The following is a 6,459-nucleotide window of genomic DNA, read 5'->3' as shown; positions in this document are numbered from 1 at the left end:
AAGAGGTGTGTGCGATCAGCAGGGCCTGGCAGGAGACGAGCTGGGGTTTGCCTCTGAGATGTCTTGTTGGAAAGTAGCATTTCTGAGAGCCTTGAAGCCTGACCATTTATAAACAGCACTCTGAATTTTGAATGTTTTTGCAGCTCTTTAGAAGAACAATGATCAGGAGAGCTTTTCCAGCTAGCTCTTGCTACCCATATTAAAACAGGCAACACTGCTGGAGGTTGCATATTTTTGGCAGTTCCTAGTCCTCCATTACTTAGCATGAGACATTGCTTATTAGCTGATTTTAGACAATTGCAGGGCCTTCAGCTCCCTAACTCTCCACTTCTCTGCAACGGAGCAGCCAAGGCTGAGCTCTGTCACCCTGACCGAGCAGCTTCCCGGAGAAGTTCAGTGCTGACCTCAGTGGCAGATGGAAATGTGGGACTAAGGGAAGCACACTGATGGGGCATGTCACAGAATCATAGAATCATACAATGGTGTGGGGTGGAAGGGACCTTAAAGATTGTCCCATTCCAACCCCCCTGCCATGGGCAGGGACACTTCCCACTAGATCGTGGCTCAGGGCTCCATCCAACCTGGCTATGAACACTACCAGGGATGGGGCACCCAAAACTTGTCTGGGCAACTCCACACAGTGTTATTGATGTCTGGCAGGTGCTGGTTACACTGCCTGTGTCCTCGTGTGCCAGCAAGAGATTTATTTTCCTGAGAACAGGAAAGAAGAACGAATGCAAAAGAAGGGGGACCTGCCCAAGGACTGCCCCTTGGCTGCTTCTCTGGTAGCAATTCCTGTGGGGAGCTGCTGTTTGTTTGGAAAGGTGGGTATGGATGTGAGGATGTGTTGGCTACCCAGCACTTCTCATGCCCTGTGGCACATCCTGGACTTGGTTCAGGTTGTCAGAATCCTTCAGAAAACTCCAAGTGCCCAAGCGGACTCTGTAGAAGCCAGTGAGCCTGTGGCATGCACCCAGCAGGGCTGGGAGGCTGCGGGAGCAGGAGGCACCGCTGTGCTGTTCGATGAGATGTGTGCCAGCCGGCTGTGGGCACCTGCACTTCAAGTCTTTGCAAAACCAAAGTCATCTCTGGGGGAGGGAGGAGGAGGGGAGCAGCAGCAGCACCTTGTACCCGATGCATCAATGCTGCAGGCTGGGGGAAGCCTTCTCCCTGCTGCTGCATCGAGCAATTACAGCTGTCAGCAATGCGGGGGTGATGCCAATTCCAGCAGTTTCTGATTTCTGAGGGCTCACTTGGCACCTTCAGGGCTGTGCCCTCAGTGATGCATTACAAGCCGTGTGATTTTTGCAGTGAAGCAGATTTGCACCCTTGTTTTCAGGGCTGCCACGCAGCAGAGTTTCCTGCAGTGGTGTTCCTGTGCCAGCTGGGACCTGGGGGGCTGGGGGACACAGCTGTCACCCCCCAGGCCCACGGAGGGCCTGAGCCAGCACAGGGAGCTGGAGCAGCAGGACAAGAACTTGCTGGAGGGGTGTTTTCCATGTTATCCAACTGCATGTCAACCCTGAGCTTTGTAAGAGCCTGTCTGGTTTGTGAGGAACCACCCTTCAGCACATGAGCTCCTCTTCATTGTTGTTGTGTCAAATACTTTGGCTGTTTCTCAGCATTTTCCACTCTGCATGTTCCACCACAAGCACCAGCAGCAGCAGCAATGACTGAAAACCTCTTGGAAACTCCAGGACCGTGGCTCACAGGCCTTGTGTCAGCACAGTGAGTTAAACTGGGGCGTTTGGGGCAGGGAGAGGATGTCTGGCCAGCTCAAAACCCCATAAAGTTGGAGGCCACAAAGATCAGGTGTGAGTTCCAGTGGCTTGTCAAGCAGCATCCCCGGAAAGTGTGTGTCTTAAATAATCTGAAATGTGAGCAGAGACGATAGAAAAATGCTCCCAAAGCCAGCTGGATGTGTGCTGCTAGAAGCTGACCAGCAGGCTGCTTGGGGAGGAGGCCACGAGTGTGTTGGGGTGGTCCCAGGACAGAGCCCCGAGACACGGCAGGCTGTGCATTCCGTGCAGCGCACCACAGGAAGGAAGGTGTGATCCCTCCATTCCCTAGAACACACACCTAAAGGAGCAGGGAGAGAAGGGGACACTCACTCTGTCCACAGGAGAGTTGGACAGTCCTGAGGAGCCCCTCAGCAGAGGGGACAGCCCTGCCAAGAGGCCCCAGAGCCACCACAGAGCAGACAAGCAGAGCCCCTTCCCGTTCAGCACTAGCTCTTCCAAGCACTGCTCCAGGATCCCAGTGCTGGACACCTTCTCCCTGTGGGAAGGGCTGTATGTAGCAGCCCATGCAGAGCAGGGCTCAGATGCCCATCTGCACAGACAAAAGCACCTGGGAGTGGTCTGATTCAAACCAAAATTCTCTAAATTGCTGACTTTATTTGCAGGTTAAATCATCCTCATTCTGCATTTGTGCCTTATTTCGGTGGGTTTACTGTCATTGGCTGAGACCTATGTGAATATGCTGATAAATATAGACTTTACATTAAAATTGGCACTCTTTTTAACCTGGTAGATATGTTAATCTATTCCCATTTGTACAAGCACCGCACAGTTATAACGTGCATTAATTCAAATACTTAATTTACATTTTATTTTGTTAGGAAATAGTGAATGAAGCATTTTTTACTTGACATTTAGAAAATGGAATATTTAATTGATTGCAAAAACAGCATTTAAAAATGGTTTCTTGAATTATTAATACAAACTAAAATGGAGTGGATACATAAAAGCCTGCTTGAACAAACTGCTGTAGCCTTTTTAAGCAGGTTTGTTTCATGCAAGAACAACCTGATCCAACCACAATTTTGTCCCTAATGTGAACAGGGGCTTGGAGTACAAAGCTCCAGAGAGGCTTCTTCCCTCCTCAGTCTTTCTGTGGTGAGTAAATGGGTTCTTCCAGTGACTGCATCATTCAGGCTTTCAGAATGAGGAAATGCCAAGGCCTCACACTTCTTTTCCTTGCTTTTTGTCAATGTGTAAAAAACTAATTCCTTTGCTACTCCCAGATGGGGTTTCAGTTTTGAATGAGTTGTTTCTTCAGTGGCAGCAACTCAGCCCACTGAAACTAAATGGCACACCTGCAAAAACAGACCGAAGGGGACACCTTGCTGAACATTTCTGTCACACCAAGATGTAGGAGCTCAGTGTTTGTCACAGCTTTGCCTGCCCTTAAGCCTTGGGCACAAATGTGTTTTTCTAAAACTAACACTCCTAGTTTCTTTTATGTATTCAGGAAAATAAACATAAATTAGCATACATTAATCAAGATGTTTGACTATTTTTATAAATGAAATTCATTTTATTAGATAAAAACAGCTTTATTTCTTCTGATACTGTAACTAATAGGAAGCAGAGTTGGAGAAACTTCCTTCAGTTGTCTTTGGAAAGAAAGGTAGGACATTTAATTTCCTTCTTTTAGTCTTTAACTCTTTCAGTGCTCCAGTCTCCCTTGCCTACAGCCAGATCTTTAGAGCAGATGTTGCCACTCAGGCTCTCAATGTCTTCACACTGGCAGGGAGGAAGCAGAGCTGTGGTTGATGATAAAAAGCAGAGCAGCTCAGAAATTTTCAAACCAGGCAGGTCTGGGGGGAGATGGGCTTAATTTCAGTCTGTAAGAGCAAGCTGTCTCTTGGGAATGGCTTCCACTGCCAGCTTGAGACCTCTGGGCTGATTTGGGCAACATTTGAATTGAATATACGTGATGGTGAGAGAGTGCCCAGCACACGGCTCTGGGCGGTGGTTGGGTCAGTAATACCTTAAGAGTGCCTTAAGAAAGGCTGGGGGTTGCTGGGCTGTGGGCTGAGTTTATCCACAAGCAGGAGAGGAAGGTGGCCCCACTGGTGGGAGGTGACAGTCGTGGCTGGGATGGCTCCCATGCCGTGGCCATGGTGGTGGCAGAGCCTGAGGGATGGCAGCCTGAGGAGCACGTCTGCTCCTTGGGAAGGGGAACACTTTGCTGAACATCCTTGTCAGCACATTTGCCCAGCTACTCAGGAAAGATGCCCACAGATGGGCCAATCAAACTGGGCAAGATAAATTGGTCCTTTGTGTGCAGGACCAATTATTATTAATAAATGGGTTTAACAAGGCTGCAAAATTCTTCCCTCTTGTCACGCTCTGTGGCTCCAGCTTCCTGAAACTCAGACTTGACTCTACTCATCAACTAGGATATTTCCAATCACTCTAAAAGGGCAATTTCTCCAGCACCATTTTAGAAAGTGTTTGTGTTGCACTGACAGCTGCTCCAGGAAATCTGCAAGCTAGCCAGTTCTGTAACAGAGTGCATGATTACTTAACTGAGTATATCCCTGCTTTAAGCACTTCAATTCTAGGAGAAGTAAACTTCTCAGATCCCATTACCACTACAGTGATCCAGGTAAATATTAACAAGGATCTTAAAAAAAATCAAGTAATTCTTGACAGATTTTTTTTGGCTACTTCCCATCCAACTGATTTTATTTTGTTGACCTGGATTTCTTGCTTGTTTTAGAGAGAAGAAATTTACTTCCCTGCTGTTCCAGTATTTCACATCTGGACTGTTGTGGCAGCCTTCTTGACATCATTAAGGACCAAAAAAGAGCTGGCTGTTTTCCAGCTTCATAGGTTTTCCTAAGCAGTCCAGAGTCTGACAGAGATCAACCCACAGATGCCTCCAGGTGGCTTTCACAGGACGACAAACATTATTTATTGAGGACTGATGATCAAAAAAGTCTTTGCCCCAAGAGGTGCCATTTAAAACCCTTCTTTACTGTTTGCCTAGGAAGTACACCATCTCCATATGACACCAGCACCAACACAGAATAAATATTTACAGAACACTTCCCCTCCTCTCATTACAAACAATTCTGCTATCTCCAGTCAGTAATGGACAAGTGCCATGTTCAATTATATCAAAAACAAAAGGCATTCTAAAAAAAGCTGCTCATGTTTCCAGCCTTGTCACTTACAGGCTTTGTTCCCACTGGCTTCATTTTTGTACTTTGTATTTTCTAGCTTCTGCTGGTTCTTTTCCTCCTCTGGTGATTAAATATTGCACAGCTATTGCCCTTATTCCCACTCTTCCAAGGTTAGCTTTTAATGTGCTTGCATTTGCATTTATACTCGCAAGCCACTGAAAAATGCCCAGGTTTTATCCAAATTTTGGTCTTAGTTGTCTCATTGTATAAGTCAGAGCATTCCTTCAGTGGCAGCAGAAGTCCCTGGAATGCTCCTTGCTGCTGGCTGGTGCTTCAAACACCTCTCTGGCCCACAGTTCCTAGAGAGATTCCTGCTAATGCTGGCCATTAAATCCCGTGTCCCATCCATCCAAACCAAGCTGCTTGGAGCAGTTTCCATCCTTCATCACCCCTGCCCAAAGCCCATTTTCCAGTTCAGGCCACATCCACGGTTTCTTCTGTCAGTGGAGCACCAGTGGATGTCTGAGTAAGCTCTCGCTGAAGAGATGAGCTCTCCTGGCACAGCCTGCTCACCCACTGGGTCATGGCAGAGTCTCCCTGTCACTGAAACCACACCAGAGACACAGCCAACACCTTCCAGAATTTGCTTCTCCTCTCTTTAAGAAAGGAAGCCCCAGGAAGTGGTGTAATACAACCTGGGGATCGAGATTCAGACTGTGGCGGGGGTACCACAAACCAGAAAAGCCACAGCCTGGGGAAGAACTCATCCTTTTTTCTGTGCAGAATGAACAGAAAAACAGAATGAACCGAAAACCAGAATGAACATCCCTTCTCGAGGCACAAACTGACTCAGTGCTAACTGACTTGAACAGAAAACAAGGCCAGCTTCTGAGCTGAGGGTTCCTGACCCTTCTGCCAGGGTCCCTGTGCAATGACAAGGTGGGAGTAGCACTGATCTTGGCCCACACTGTCCTCTGAACCCAAGCAGAGTTCTGGCTTCATAACTAAACCAGCAAAATCCTCCATGGATCCTCATACAAGTAATTTGGGTGAGGAAAACGTTCCATGTTTCAGGTGAAAGGCTTAAACCTTCCTGGTGAGCAGACCACAAGGAGGGAGAAGACTCGGTTTGTCAGTCTCCAGGCTGTGCCAATGGAATCCATAAAGAGCAGCTCCAGTATTGGGCCATCTCCTCACAGTTATCTGCAGACACTGCAGATCTTCTGGAATTGTTTTGGAGCTCTATTATGTTATGTTAGTAACAGCAGCCAGAGTTTCTGGCAACAAGGTGACTGTGACCTCCTGGGAAGCAAGCGATCAGTGTGTCTGGAAAACCCACCCACTTTCTTGGAGGCGTGTGGTTTGTCCTGATGGCTTCTCAGCCGTGCTGCCCAACAGGCAGTGAGGGTTGGCCTTTGCCACCTCCACTCCTCCTCACTTAAGAGAAGGAGGCAACTGATGAAGTAAATGATCAAACAATAGTGGGAATAAATGTTCACCTTCTTGTGAGGGCACGACTGCAGGGCAGGTATTTTTCACAGCCA

This window comes from Camarhynchus parvulus, chromosome 1, assembly GCF_901933205.1.
Source record: "Camarhynchus parvulus chromosome 1, STF_HiC, whole genome shotgun sequence".
Taxonomy (NCBI): domain Eukaryota; kingdom Metazoa; phylum Chordata; class Aves; order Passeriformes; family Thraupidae; genus Camarhynchus; species Camarhynchus parvulus.
The sequence above is the reverse complement of the archived record's forward strand: the minus strand, read 5'-3'. Positions refer to the sequence as shown.